Source organism: Macrotis lagotis, chromosome 4, assembly GCF_037893015.1.
Source record: "Macrotis lagotis isolate mMagLag1 chromosome 4, bilby.v1.9.chrom.fasta, whole genome shotgun sequence".
NCBI lineage: Eukaryota > Metazoa > Chordata > Mammalia > Peramelemorphia > Peramelidae > Macrotis > Macrotis lagotis.
In genome coordinates, this window is record NC_133661.1 from 27,755,592 (window position 1) to 27,772,247 (window position 16,656).

Here is a 16,656-nt window from a genome sequence, read left to right on the forward strand (position 1 = left end):
ATCCCAGCCCCTTGCAATAAGTAAAAAAGAGAATGTGTTATATCTGACCACTCTCCCCTCATGGTCCATCCTCTTCTTCATCACTCACATCCCCACCCCTTCCCCCTGTCCCCCCCCTTCTTACTCCAGATGTCTAGACCCCATTGAGTATATATGCTGTTTCCTCTCCTAGTCACCTCTGATGAGAGCAATGATTCCCTCATTCCCCTTTGCCTTCCCCCCTTCCATATCATTGCAATAGCTCATTGAAATAAGGAAAAATCTTATTATATGAGATATCTTGGCCTATTCCCCCCTCTCCTTTTTCTTTCTCCCATTACATTTCCCTTTTTTCTGTTGACTCCATTTTTACACCATATTTTATCTTTAAATTCAGCTTTCTCCTGTGCTTCATTTATACAACCTCCTTCTACCTGCTCTGTTAATTGAGAAGGTTCATATGAGTATTATCAGTGTCATTTTTCTATGCAGGAATACATGCAGTTCATCATCATTAAGTCCCTCATATTTTCCCCTTCTCCTCCAATCTCTATGCTTCAACTGAGTCCTGTATTTGAAGATCAAACCTTCTGTTCAGCTCTGGCCATTCCAATAGGAACATTTGAAATTCCCCTGGTTCATTGAAAGTTCATCTTTTCCCCTGGAAGAGGACATTCATCTTGCTGGGTAGTTCATTCTTGGCTGCATTCTAAGCTCTTTTGCCTTCTGATATATATATTCCAAGCCCTATGAGCTTTTAATGTAGTTTCTGCTAAGTCCTGTGAGATCCTGATTGCAGCTCCATGGTATTTGAATTGTGTTCTTCTGGCTGCTTGTAATATTTTCTGTTTGACTTGGGAGTTCTGGAACTTGGCTATAATATTCCTAGGGGTTGGTTTTTTTGGATCTCTTTCTCGGGGGGATCAGTGGATTCTCTCCATTTCTATTTTGCCCTCTGCTTCTAGGATATCAGGGCAATTTTCCTGTAGTAATTCTTTGAAAATGATGTCAAGGCTCTTTTCCTGATCATGACTTTCAGGTATTCCAATAATTTTTAAATTATCTTTCCTAAGTCTGTTTTCCATATCAGTTGTTTTTTTTCAATGAGATGTTTCACATTTTCTTCGAATTTTTCATTCTTTTGGTTTTGAAGTATTAAGTCCTGATTTCTTGTAAATTCAGCAATCTCCCTGAATTCTATTCTTTATCTGAAGGATTTGTTTTCCTCAGAGAGCTTTCTTATCTCTTTTTCCATCTGGCCCATTCTGCTTTTTAAAGCATTCTTCTCAATAACTTTTTGAACTGTTTTATCCATTTGACCTAAGCTGGTTTTTAGCATGCTATTTTCTTCAACATTTTTTTTGGATTTCCTTGACTAAGCTGCTAACTTCATGTTCATGTTTTTCCTGCATCTCTCTCATTTCTTTTCCCAGTTTTTTCTTCTAACTCCCTCATTTGATTTTCAAAGTCTTTTTTGAGCTCTGTCATAGCCTGAGCCCAATTTCTGTTTTTCTTGAAGTCTTTAGATGCAGAAGCTTGTGATTCCTCATCTTCAGACTGAGTATTTCGATCCTTCTTGGGCTCACCGGCAAAATATTTCTCAATGGTGTTCCTCTTGTTTCTCTGCTTGCTCGTTTTCCCAGCTTAAGCCTGTTTTGGGGGTGCTTCATGAGCTTTTGGGACACTCCCACAAGGATCTCAGTGTGTGGGGCTCTGTCCTCCCTCCTGGTCTGTGAATGACCATAAGCACCCCCCTCTGCCACGGGGCTGAGGTGGGGGGGCCCTGCTGTTCTATGGGGGGGCCTAGACTGTGATTAGGATCTGAATGTGGTCAGAGCCCCAGAGTCCTGTTCCAGGGACAGAGGACAGAGCTCAGCAGTCTCTCTCTTCACTCCCCTCCCTCAGCCCATGCCCTGGGGTCTCCTGCTTACTGGCTCCTCCTGATTCTGTTTCCTGGATCTGGAATGCAGTGGCCAATGCTCGCTGTGTGCTCTGGGGGCTGGGCTTCATGTGCTCACCCTGGTAGAGGTCCCCGCGCCTCAGCGGTCCCCCCAAGTTGTGCCTGGTGTTCCCTGGGTAAGTCAGGAAACTCCCCTGCTGGTGGGAGCTGTAGCTCCCAGTGCCCTGGGGCTGCCTCCGGGAGGCTGAAGTTCTTTTGCTCTGGTGAGCCACTCCTCTGTTGGGCCGCCCCTCCAACCCCAGGGAGCAGAGCCTTTCTGCTCTTTTCCAGGTTACCATGAGTAGGAGAACTGACTCACTGGGTCCCTCTGTGGGTTCTGTCTCTTGAAAATTTAGTTAGGATCCTTAGTTTATAAGTTTTATGAGAGAGCACCTAAGAGACAATCCTCTCTTGTCACCATCTTGGCTCTGCCCCCAAGAATGTTTCTCTGTCCTCTTATGCCCCCATCCCTAATGGAAGAATAGAAAGATTTAAATGAGTGATTGAATTGTGAATGCCCTTTCAACAAAGTCTCAGCTTCATTTGATAGATGATCATAGATTTAGTGCTGGATGTTTCTGCTCCTTTTACAGATGAGGAAACTTAATCTTGGAAAGGTTATATGACATATCCAGGATGACCTAGCTAGTAAGTCTCTAGGAGGATTTGAAGTTACATCTTCATAATTCAAAGCAAAGATATGTTTCTGTGTAATGCATGTTCATTGGATTCTCCATGACTACTTAAGTGTAGTGATTAAAATGATTGCTAATTTCCACTGCAGAACCACCACTGTTTTTAAAAAAAAATGTGTTATTGACTTTGGTTGTTGTCTCACTCAATGCCTATGGATACTCAATCATTTTATATTACTAAAACCTTACCAGTCCTCTGAGACATTTGCTTCTGAGAAAAGAGATAAGTGATAAAGAAGAAATGTATTAAGGAGCAGAACTATTAAAAAAAAAAAGATGTCAAACAACTGCCACTATGTGGGCAGACAGGGCCAGCAACTGGCCCTAGACCACCTCCAACTATATAATTTTATAACTAGAGAAGGGTAAAGGGAGCTTTGGTTCAAGGTTAAAATAAATGAGAACAGATTAATAGTATTTATCTTCCTTCAAAAGTTAGGACAACAAACATACATACATACAAACATAGGTCCAAACATATATGTGTACACACATCATATAGATAGATATATACATACACATACATATATAAACAAAAGAAAACTGGAAAAAATGTGTTCACATACATAGATATCAGCTGGGATTTTTGTCATCATAGCTACTAGCCTGATTTCAGATATTCTCATTCCTGCCCCGACGTTACTTTACATCGTTCCCTGGTAAAACAAAACAGAACAAAACAAACGATAACAACAACAAAAGTCAGCCTGCCCAGTCACCTCTTCAATAAACTAAGTGGTCTGAGGAGTCACTTATGGGTCCAGGGTTTAAAGTATCATGGAAGCATGTGGCAAGTTATGTCTCCAGGTAGATTAAGGACAATATCCCAACTGATAGCTGGAAAAGGAACTTGTGCAACTTTGGACAAATCATTTAAACTCCTTGGGCCTCAGTTTAATCCTCTATAAAATGAAAGGATTGTATTATATGATCAGCAATGTACCTTTCTCTTCTATAGCCCATGAACTTATACCCTAGATATATGGTCAAGAATAGTGATTTTTTTGTTTTTATTGTTGTTCAGTCATTTTAGTCACGTTTGCCTATTTATGAACTCATTTAGGGTATTCTTGGCAAAGATACTGTAGTGATTTGCCGCTGCAAACCAGATCAATGCAAATCATTTTAAAGAGGAGAAAAACGAGGCAAATGAGGTGAGTGCCCATGGTCATACTGCTGATAAATGACAGACCAGATTTGAACTGAGGAGGAAAAGAAGTCTTCCTGTGTCTAGGTCCAGGGATTCCATACACTATTACAGCACCAGGCAGCCTGGACATCTACATGAATTTTTCAGGTATTAAAAGACAGAAGGGTTCAATAATTTACCTATGATCACACTAGGAACAACATGGATGGTATGTCAACTCAGATCTTGTGACGAGATACAAACTCTTTCCACTGGGATATATTGCCTTCAACTCCTGACCATGTGAGGTATATCTCAGGGTCTCTTCCTCCATAGAACTTTTGTCCTAAAATGCTTTAAAAAGTTCTCCATGGATGCCACCCCCCCCAAAAAAAAGTGTATTTGCCTTACACAACTAACTGGAGGGTACTTTGGGTCCTGCTTACCCCAGAGATCATAAATTTTAGTTAAAACTTTTCCACATGATCTTAAATAACTTAGAAGCAGTGAGAGCAGGGGGGGGAAATTAGATGTTCTCTAGCATAGGGGGTGGAGATTGAGAAGACTGTTCCAAATCAGCTCATCAAATTTCATTCTTTACTCTTTTAAATGTTTCCCCCAAATAATGAAGCATGGGAGTTATACTGCCAGGTGGACTAAGGACCATAAATAGAGACCTGAGCCCCACAAAAATTAAAATAAAGCATCTAAGGAGGGAGAAATGGCCAGATGGGTAGAATATTACTTCAATAAAATACCTCCCATCCATCAGTCTATACATCCTGGTTTCTCATGTCTCCTTCCTTCCCAGGCTTACTCCATGTTGTAGGACCACTGTGAGTACAATACCTGTTAGCTTCTAAGGAAGATCAGAAAAGTTTATCTTTTACAAATATCATTTCCAATTTCCAGAGCCATTTAAGTTTCCAGAGGACTAGTCCAACAGTGAATCATCCCTCAGGTCTGATCTCTCACCAATGAGTCCTATTAGATTTGTCTGACAAAGGCAGCTAAGCGCCAGCCGCAGGAAGACTCCAGATACTTTGCCACGTGCATATAAGTCTGCAGGGTTGATTTAGATGCCATGAATGATCAGTGGGAGATGGAAAATGGATAAGAAAGGTGCAAAAAACAGAAAGCACTCTAATTTAGACAAAAGAATAACATCTTTCATTTATATAGCATTTCACACAACCTTTTCCCAAAGAAAATCTGACATAACGCTTATTTCTATGTTAACAAAGACAATGATGTAAAAGTTTTCTGTTTTTGGCTTGTTTCATTTTTTTTTAAATTAGAAAGAAATCTTGATCTTGTTCCTGCATAATACTGATTTAATATTTGGAAATACAGTTATCCTTATATATTGTAGAGGTCAGAGGCACAGCTCCTGTGATCTGAAAAATTCATGTAAAATTTATTTGACCCTCCATAACAGAGAAGACTACTTTAAAAAAAAATTTTTATTTTATGGATATGTAGAGTATGTTAGTTTAAATTTCAGTGAAGTGTTTGATCATAGGTTCTAGGTCATCTGTTCATTTTCTAGGTCATCTAGTGTTTCTGCAATATTCCCCCCAAATTCCCATTTAATGTTTTATGCCAACCTTAGATATATCAAAACCACAATTGGGAAAGTCATGATGTAAAAGGGTGGCTGGGAAGTGAACCACCACCACCCACAGAGTATTAGTGCAGTAATTTGCTTTTCTATTACCTATTTACTTCACTGTCTTTGATTCCCCAACTTGTAATAGTTTTTTCCCACAAATTCAGCACCATGATGTTTAGATCCTGTTTCAGTACTCCCATCCCTAAACATGTGATTCCTTCTGAAGGTGACCTGGTTGCAGCCCTAAAAGAGGCTCAGAAGCCCTGTCTGATGCAGTCTCCTTTCCCTTTGGCATTGTTTGGATGGAGCAGTCTTTGATTTTCTCTGCATCAGCAAGGTATTACTCCCAACCTGCTCAAACTCTGGTAAGTTCACTCCTGGAGTCTTTCAGGCATGAGATGAAGAAGTTTAATTCCTGATTCTTCATGTTTGCTGCTATAGACAGTGCTATGAAAATAGTCAAGATTTAAACATCAGAAGGGAAATAGAGAATGTTTTTTAATTATAGTAGTAGTAGCATTTACAAAAGCAATTTCTTCTTTGCAAATAATTGCAAAACTGGGGACAGAGCCAAGATGGCAGAATAATGGCAGTGATTCTCCTGAGTTCTACCCCAAACCATTTCAAAAACCTTTAAATAATGATGCTAACCAAAGTCTAGAGGAAGAATCCACAAAAAGACTGAACAGAGCAATTTTCCAGCCTATGACAAGTTGGAAGGTCTGCAGAAAGAATCTGTTATGTTGGGCTTAGAAAGGCCTTGAAATGTAGCCCAAGTCCCATTATAGGAACCAGCCCCAGTCATCCAGGAACAGAACACAGGGTGCCTGGGACTGTGGCAATGATGGAAGTTTTCAGACAGACTTCTTATCCCAGGGATTGCCAAAGACAAAATTGAAAGTCAGCAGGAAAACTGCCTCACCAGAGTGAGAGTGGAAGCCAGTCTGGTACAGGTCTCAGCAGGTGTCCATCCAACCCCAGGTCTCAGGAAACATGTCCAGAGTGCTGAGACTATGACTGGTAGGGGGTCATGAGAGATTGTAGAGGTCTCTGTTGCTTTACCCATACTCAGGCAAAGGAATAGAACAACAAAACCTACTGCCTGCTGCAGAGAAGGGACCCTTGTAATAGTTCTAGGGGAGAGAGGGGTGCTTATGGTTACCCACAGATTGGAGCATAGGCCAGGAGTATAGTGATAGTCTTTCATAAAATCTTGGAGGAATTGAGAACATATAGGTACCTGGGAGTAGCTCTGAAAACAGCTGCAAAATCCTTCAAAAGCTTGGGACTGTGAGTCCCTGGAAGCAGAGCCCCATCATAACGAAGAGCTAAAATGAAGTCATAGGTTGAGAAAATGACCTAACAATAGTAGGAAAAAAAAAATCCAACCAAATGGAGAATCAAAATATACCCTCAGAAGAAGATAATGAAGTCAAAACTTCTGCACCCAAAGCCTCCAAGGAAAACATGAATTAGTCTCAGACCATGAAGAGCTCAAAAATGATTTTGAAAATCAAGTAAGGAAAGCAGAGGAAAAATCTGGAAGAGAAATGACAACTAAGTGGGAAAATCATGAAAACAGAGTCAGCATTTTGGTGAAGGAAAGATCAAAAAGAATATTGAAGAAAATAAAATCATAAAAAACAGTTTGGTCAAACAGAAAAAGTGATCCAATCCAAAAGGCCAATGAAAAAAGAATGTTTTAAAAAAAAGCTGAATTAGCCAAATGGAAAAGGATAGAAAAGCTCTCTGAAGAAAATAATTCCTTAAAATGTAGAATGGAGCTAAAGGAAACTGATGACTCTGAGAGAAATTAAAAAACCATAAAACAAAACCAAAAGAATGAAATAATAGAAAAAATGTGAAATATTTCATTGGAAAAACTACTGACCCAAAAAATAGGTGCAGGAGAAAGAATTTAAAAATTGTTGAATTACCTGAAAGCCAAGACCAAAATCTGAGCCTAGACATTTTTTCAAGAAATTATTAAGGTTAATTGCCCTGATATTGTAGAAGCAGAAGGTAAAATAGAAATGGAAAAAACCCACTGATCACCTCCTGAAATACATCCTAAAATGAAAACTACCAAGAGAGAATTCCCAAGCCAAGCAGAAAATATTACAAGTAGCGAGAAACAGGTCAAAAATTGTGGAGCCTGTCAGAATAACATAAGATTCACAAGCTTCCATATTTTAGGGATCTTTGGGCTTAGAATGTGATATTCTGGAAGGCAAAAGATCCTGGATTACAACCAAAAATCAACATCTAGATAAGCTGAACATACTCTTTCAGGGAAAAAGATGAACATTCAATGAAACAGGAAACTCTCCAACTTTCCTGATGAAGTAACTAGAGCAGATCATAAAATTTGATCCTCAAATACAAGACTCAAGTGAAGAATAAAAAAAGGTCAACAAGAAAGGCAAATCATAAGGGACTTACTGATGTTAAACTGCTGATATTCCTGCAAGAGAAGATGATATTAATAAAATATGAACTTTTCCATTTATTTTTTAAATATTTTATTTTCCCAAATATATGTTATGAAGGTTTTTAACATTCATCCATAGGCATATGTATATTTTTAAGTCACAAAATTTCCTTTCACCCTCCCTTCCTAACCCCCTCCCTTCAGCAGCATTCATGTTGATATTGTACATAAACATTTGTATTAATATGCTTATAGATTAGTCATTTTTGTTATGAGGAACTAAGATTAAGGGAAAGATACATAAGAGATTTTTGTTTGAAAAGTGAATAAAGTTTTATCAGATTCTGAAAGATTTGTTTTGTTTGGTTTGGTTTGGCTTTTATTCCTCTGGATGAGGATAGCATTGTCTAATAGGATTGTCCTGGCTCTCTGATCTACTGAGAGGAGGTGAGTCCCTCAGGATTGCTCATTGCACAATGTTGTTGTTTATGTGTAAGTTGTTCTCTTGGTTCTGCTTCCTTCATTGTGCATCAGATCCTGTAACTCATCCAATGCTTCTTTAAAGTCCAACCATTTATGGTTTCTTATAGAACAATAGTATTCTATAATATTCACATATCCTAACTTGTTTAGCCATTCCCCAATTGGATGGCACCCCCTCAATTTCCAATTGTTTGCTACTACAAAAAGAACTGCTACGAATATTTTGTAACAGGGAATTTTGGCATATTTTATGCTTTCTTTTGGATATAGATCTAGAATTGGAATAGCTGAGTCAAAGGGTATGAACAGTTTTATTGCTCATTGGGCATAGTTCCATATTGCTCCCCTGATTAGTTAGATCAGTTTACAACTCCTCCAGCAATGCATTATTGTCCAAATCCTTCCACAACCTCTCCAACATTGATCATTTTTCCTTTTAATTATCTTATCTGATCTGATAAGTGTGAGGTAATTCCTCAGAGTTGCTTCAATGTGCATGACTGTAATCAATAATGAATTGTGTAGATTTTTTCAGATGATTATTTATAGCTTCAATTTCTTGAATTGAAAACTATGTATTCTTATCCTTTGACCATTTTCAATTGGGGAATGATTTGCAACCTAATAAATTTTATTTAATTCTCTATATATTTTAGAAATGAGATGTTTATCAGCACTCCCAATTGGGAAGATCATTTCCTAGCTTTCTGCCTTCCTTCTGATTTTTTTTTTAGGTTTTTTGCAAGGCAATGAAGTTAAGTGGCTTGCTCAAGGCCACACAGCTAGGTAATTATTAAGTGTCTGTGGCCAGATTTGAACTCAGGTACTCCTGACTCCAGGACCAGTGCTCTGTCCACTGTGCCACCTTTGCTTCTGATTTTGACAGCATTGATTTTATTAGTGCAAAAACTTATTAATTTAACATAGTCAAAGTCATTCATTTTGCAGTTTATAATGTGTTCTAATTCTTGTTTGGTCATAAATTTGTCCCTTCTCCATAGGCCACATAAAGTATTTTTTGGTCTATTAATTTATCTATAGTATCACTCTTTATATCTAAATCCTGGACCCATTTTAACCTTATTTTTGCAGAGGGTATGAGATGTGAATCTTTGCCTAGTTTTTGCCATAATATTTTCTAGTTTTCCTAATAATTTTTGTCAAATAGTGAGTTCTTATCCAAGAGGGTGAAGTCTTTGGGTTTCTCAAGCAGCAGATTACTATAATCAATTACTATGGTTTCTTTTGAACCTTTCCTAATCCACTGATTCATTACTCTATTTCTTAACCAGTACCAGGCAGTTTTGATGACTGCTCCTTTATATTGTAGTTTTAGATGTGGTAGAGCTGGGCCACCTTCCTTTACATTTTTTCCCCATCAGTTCACTTGCTTTTCTTTACCTTTAGCTTGAGATGAATTTTGTTACTATTTTTTCTAGCTCAGTAAAATAATTAGTTAGTAGTTTGTATGGTGTGGCAATGAATTAGTAATTTAATTTGGAAAGAATTGTCATTTTTATTTTATTAGCTCTACCTAACCATGAGCAACTGATATTTTTCTAATCATGTAGATCTTATTTTATTTGGGTGAAAAGTGCTTTATAATTTTGTTCATATAGTTTTGGGGTTGACTTGGGAGTTAGATTCCAAAGTATTTAACATTGTTTGCAGTCATTTAAGTGTACTTTCTCTTTCTGTCTCTTGCTATTGGGCTTTGTTGTTCATATATAGAAATGCTGATGATTTATGTGGGTTTATTTTATATCCTGCTACTTTGCTGAATTTGTTCATACTTTCAAGGAGTTTTTTAGATAATTTTCTCAGGTTCTCTAAGTATATCATCATATCATCTACAAAAAGTGAAAGCTTTGCTTTCTCATTGCCCATTTTGATTCCTTCAATTTTTCTTTCTTCTCTTCTTGCTGGAGCTAAAATTTCTAAAACTAAATTGAATGGTATTGGTGATAATGGTTATCCTTGTTTCACCACTGATCTTATTGGAAATACTCTGAGTTTATCCCCATTTAATATGATATTTGTTGATGGTTATAGATAGATAATACCTATTATATTAAGGTAAATTCATTTTTTCCTATACTTACTAGTATTTTGTTTTATTTTTTATTTTATTTTTAGATTTTTTTGCAAGGCAATGGGGTTAAGTGGCTTACTCAAGGCCACACAGGTAATTATTAAATATCTGAGGCTGGATTTGAACTCAAGTACTCCTGATCCAGGGCCAGTGCTCTATCCACTGCACCACCTAGCCACCCCTTTACTAGTATTTTTAATAGGAATAGATGTATTTTCTCAATGGCTTTTTCAGCATCTATGGAGATAATCATATAATTTCTGTTGGTTTTGCTATTGACATGTTCAATTCTGTTGATGTTTTTCTAATATTGAACCATCCCTGCCTACATGGTATAAATCCTACCTGATCATGGTGTAGTATCCTAATAATAATTTGCTGTAGTCTCACTGCTAAAATTTTATTTAAGATTTTTGCATTCATTAGGGAGATTTGTCTATAATTTTCCTTGTCTGTTTTGGTTCTTATATGTCTGAAAGGGCTCAAACAACTGGTATGCACTTAATGTCTCATTTAAGAACTTTACAATTGTTTTTAAGTTATGGGAGACACTGACTCAGGACCACCCAGCTTATTAGTCCTCATCTAAGAAAGTCCTAAGCTTGGGGGCATAGAAGAATTAGAGTAGCTCAAAGAAAACTGAGACATTTAAGTTTAGAGTAAATACCACTGCTTTTCATCAAGGCTTTTTATAACAAACAGTGGAGAGACAACATCCAACCATACCCATATCCTCTAAATCTAATCTCTTCAATTATATTCTTTTTTTATTATCATTTGTACATGTATATTTCCAAGTTACAAAATTTCCCTTCACCCTTCTTCCCATTCCTCTCCCCTCAGGAGGGAACAGGCAAGTTAACATTTTACATATATATTTTGTTAAATATTTTTACAGATTAGTAATTTTTGGCATGAGAAATTAGGATTAAGGGAAAGAAATATATAAGATTTTTTTTTATTAAATGTTAATCAGATTCAGAAGAAATGTTTTCTTTTTTCTGTGTTTTTTGTTTTGTTTTCTTTTTTCTTCCTCTGAATGGGGATAATATTGTCCATAGATGTTCTAATACAATAGTCCTAGCTCTCTGAACTGCCTCCATCAAGGTTGTTCATTGCATAATGTTGGTGTGTACATTGTTCTCTTGGTTCTACTCCCTTCTTTCAGCATCAGAACCCATAAGTCATTCCATGCTTCTCTAGAGTCTGACCATTTATTGTTTCTAATAGAACAATAATATTCGATAGTACTTATATACCATAACTTATTTAGCCATTCTCCAATTGAAGTCATGCCCTCAATATTCAATTCTTTGCCACTACAAAACGAGATTCTATGAATATTTTGGAACATATAGGACTTTTCCCATTTTTTTATGATTTCTTCTGCAATTTCTGGGTCAAAGGGTATGAATAATTTTATTGCTCTTTGAATATAGTTTCATGTTGTTCTCCAGAATTGTTGGATCCATTTGCAACTCCACCAGCAATGCATCAATGTCCCAGTGCTCTCACAACTTCTCCAGCATTGATCATCTTCCCTTTTTCTCATCTGGGCTTATCAAATAGGTGTGAGATGATGCCTCATTGTGGTTTTAATTTGTATTTCTCTAATTAATATTGATATAGAGCATTTTTCATATCACTATAAATATATATATATGTTTAATTTCTTCATTTGAAAACTGTCTGTTTATATCCTTTGACCATTTATCAATTGGGGGATGACCTGTGACCTTATAAATTTGATGTAATTTTCTATATATTTTAATAATGAGACCTTTGTCAGAATTCCTGGTTGAGAAGATTGTTTCCCAGGTTTCTGCTTTTCCTCTAATTTTGTCAGCAATGATTTTATTAGTGCAAAACCTTTTTACTTTAATATAGTCAAAATCATTTACTTTGCAGTTTATTATCTGCTCTAATTCTTGTTTGGTCATGAATGTATCCCTTTTCCATAGATCAGATAGATAGAGGAATTTTTTGGTCTATTAATTTATCTATGGTATTGGTCTTTATGTCTAAATCCTGGACCCATTTAAACCTTATTTTTGTGTAGGGTGTGAGATGTGAATCTTTGCCAAGTTTTTGACATACTATTATCCAATTTTCCCAACAATTTTTGTCAGGAGTTCTTGTCCCAGAGCTTGATGTGTTTTGGTTTGTTAAATAGAAAATTGCTATAGTTATTTGCTGTAGTTTCTTTTGAACCTATCCTAACACATTGATCCGTTATTCTATTTCTTAACCAGTACCAGGCAGTTTTGATGACTACTGCATTACAATATAATTTTAGATTTGTTAGAATTACTCTTCAATTATATTCTACTCTAGTTATTGTAAGAGAAGTATAATTCTCTTTTTTTAATTTATTTTTTATTTAAGTCAATGGGGTTAAGTGACTTGCCCAAGGTCACACAGCAAGGCACTTATTAAGTGTCTGAGGCCACATTTGAACTGATGTCCTCCTGACTCCAGGGCCAGTGCTCTATCCACTGTGCCACCTAGCTGACCTTGAGAAGTACAATTCTCAAGAGTAATATGTGTGTTATCTTCTCCCATATATATCTCTTAGGGTTGTATACAGTTTGATGTTCTGTTTTGGTTTGTCCTTCTTTCATTTATCTTTTTATGCAACTCTTGAGTCATGTTGTCAGAAAATTTGGGAAGTCCTCTATTTTGTTGACAATATATGTTGAATTTTGTCCAGCAGTTAATTCTTGACTGTATTCCCAGGTCCTTAGCCTGTGGATATATGATATTCCAGGTCTTCTGATCCTTCAGTGTTGAGGCTGATAAGTCCTTTGTGAGTCTGACTGTGTTCTCTTTGTACTTAAATTTCTTCCTTTCTGCTGCTTGCAAAGTTCTCTCCTTTATTTGAGAGTTCTAGAATTTGTCTATAAAATCCCTTGGAGATTTTATCCTGGGGTCTCTTGCTGGAGGAGTTCTGTGTTTGCTTTCGATGACTGTATTGTCTTCTTGTTCTAGTGGTTGTGGACAGTTTTCCCTGATAATGTCATGCATGATGTTTTCCAGGTTCTTTTTTTGATCAAGATATTATAGTAGTCTGATGATTTGAAAATTATCTCTTCTGGATCTGTTTTCCACATCATTTGTTTTTCCTAAAAGGTACTTTACATTTTCTTCAATTTTTCCAGCCTTTTTATTTTGTTTGATTGAATCTTGTAGCCTTATAGTTACATTGGTTTCTATTTGTTCAGTTCTAATTTTTAGTTTTTTTATTTTCTTCCATTAACTTTCGTGTTTCCTTTTCTGGTTGGTTATTTTCACTTTTAACAGAGTTGGCTTCTTTGGTCAATTTATCATAATTTCCCTGTATTACTCCAATAAAAAAAATATTAGCCAACCTGTTGTTGTTTTTAAGAGGGAAAGACATCAAAGAAATAAAATGAAAAATTGCATGAAGTGAAATTCCAAGGGAAAAGATATAAATATCTACAAGGATTCACTCCATCTAAACAGTTCCAATGGAGAAGGAAATTGCACCAGGACATTTTCCTTTTTTTGATATGAATTTAAAGATCTGTATTTACTTGTCTTTTCATTTGAGTATTTTGTATTTTTTACCCCAGTTCATTGCTTTGCTTTGAGTTTTGCCAGAAGAAATATATCATAGTGGTAATGAACAATTACTAAAAATAAACAAAACAAAAAATAAAACTGAAACCTTGCTTCAGAAAGTTATGGGGGAGGGGGACTAGGTGGGGCAGTGGAGAGAGCACAGGCCCTGGAGTCAGGAGTACCTGAGTTCAAATCCAGCCTCTGACACTTAATAATTAGCTAGCTGTGTGGCCTCTGAAAGCCACTTAACCCCATTGCCTTGCCAAAAATAAAAAAATAAAAAAAAATTATACAGGAATTCTATAAAACTTTTAAGGGAAAGATATGTCCTGTTCTGATATTTGTTTTTTTAGCACTATTTGTGTTCTAATATTTCTAGACCCTCATATTTTTCTTTTTGTTCAGTCTTCTTGTTAGGATTCTTGACCTTTTATTGCTCCAGATAAAGTTTTCTATAAAAAGACTTTCTTAGTATTTTGCTTTTTATGATATTTAACCTCTTAATTTAGACATTTTCATCATTTAAATTATATTTGTACAATACTACAAAAAACAAAATTTAATTTTTTAAATTCCCTCTTAACTTTTATAGCTGATTTATATCAATTGTTTTTTATGTATCTTGGCAGGTTTATATCAAAATATATATATTGATCTTTATTATAATATTGTTTTCAAATGAAAAATAAATTTGATATTTAAATATTTTCTTAGAAATCATTTGTATAAAATATGCCTCTGATGCTTCCACATAATATGGAGGGTCTCCTAAATTCACAGTATCATAAATCAAATGATCATCAATCTAGAGCTGGGAAGGACTTTAGAAGTCATCTACTCTAATGGCCAACTTATATGGATAGAAAAACTGACACATATAGACTTTAAGTGACTGACTCCCGATTTTCCCAGATTAGTAAGAGAAGGAACTAGGAAGTGAACTCAGATCCTGTGGCTCCAAGTTGAGTACTTTTTTCAACTTTATCTTGAAAGTTAGTTAGAAGATAGGAAAGGGGGCTGTTAGATGGCACAATGGAGAGAACACTCATCCTGGTGTCAGGAGGTCCTGAGTTCAAAGCAGGCCTCAGCCCCTTATTAACTGTATGACCCAGGGCAAGTTACTTAATGATTGCCATTAACAACAGCAATAACAATAACAAAACACTGGAGAAAAAATCAAGTCTGACAGACTTGTACAAGTGAAATAGTATCATGAATGCATTGGGTGGTTGTCCCATAAAGGTCAGTCTGATTAGATTCAGAGGTATTCCATGCAAGATTAGATAGAGATTTCAGCAATGCTAATTTGAAAGTCCATCCATCTACTAAGGCAGTCAAGGGTTTGTGATCTGCCCTGGGTCATACTAATATTGATAAAGTTACAGGGTTCTGGAGAGTTAGTGTATCTATCTCAATGGCTCAACAGCAATTCTGAAAATCACTGAGAAGAGAAATAGAAAGAGTGAACTAGATGACCAAAATCAAGTAATTTTCTTCTTTTTTTTTTCAGACTTCATACAGCATATTGGCCATACAATTGCATGCAAACCTCAGAAACTATGCTAGGTGGCAGTAGATGCTGTCACCACATACTCATTTGGATCCTCACATCAGATACAATGACATGGAACCTGGAGCATTCTCATAGAGGAGACTGGCCATAGAATCACTAGACTGCTATGGTGGGTTAGCTCTTTGGGGCAATGTTTTCCTTGGGGTTCATAGTGGGGGTGGGTCAATCCAGTCATATTCAGTTTCTTAGGACTTTTAAGTTCTATGATTGGGCATCAGCAAAATCTAACATCCCTGGTGACGATTGAGTATAATCTTTTGGGTGGTCTTAAGAACTAGTTTCTCTACTCAGGGAAGCCAAATTCATCTCGGTTTCATGACTTGCAAGAAGCAATTTTTATTAACCCTAAATACCCTGGAAAATACGTTGCTTACTAGGTTGAGATAAATGCAAAATAGAATAATTCCCCTGCTTTGGATGGCTAGCTACTGTGAGAGAATAACAGTTTTGTTTTTGGTTTAGAGGTAAGTTGAATGCTCAAAAGTCCCTTCTTCCTTTCTGGAGTCCTTCAGTTCTCAAAAATCCTCTCCTCATATCTAGACAGAAAGGTCTGCATGCCCACTTGATTTGATATGATCATCTCCTTGCCTTTTTAAGCTTCTATTGAATTGTGTATGTAAAAGTCAAATTTTCTATTCAATTCTAGTCTTTTCATCAGGAATTCTTGAATATATACAATCTATTTTATTAAATATTCATTTTTCCCTTGAAGGATTTACTCAATTATATTTTTCTGGGTATATTATTCTTGGTTATAATCCCACTTTTTTTTGCCTTCTGGAGTTTTATATTACAAGCCCTCCTCTTTACTAATATGGTAGCTGATGAATTATGGGTGCTCTTGACTCTGGCTCCTTGATATCTGAATGGCTTCTTTCTGACTGTTGAAGAATGTTCTCTTTCACTTTGAGGTTTTGGAATATGACAACATTATACCTGGGAGTTTGTATTTTGGAATCTCTCTCAGATTTTATCACTAGACTTTTGATTTCTATTTGACCCTCTGGTTCTAGGATATCTAAGATTTGTAGTAACCAGAATGTTCTAAGAGTGTGTGTTCCCAGTCAAAAATAACTTGTTGCTTTAGTGTTCTGAAACTAGCTCTATTTCCACAGAGAATAAGGCTGGAGTAACCAGAATA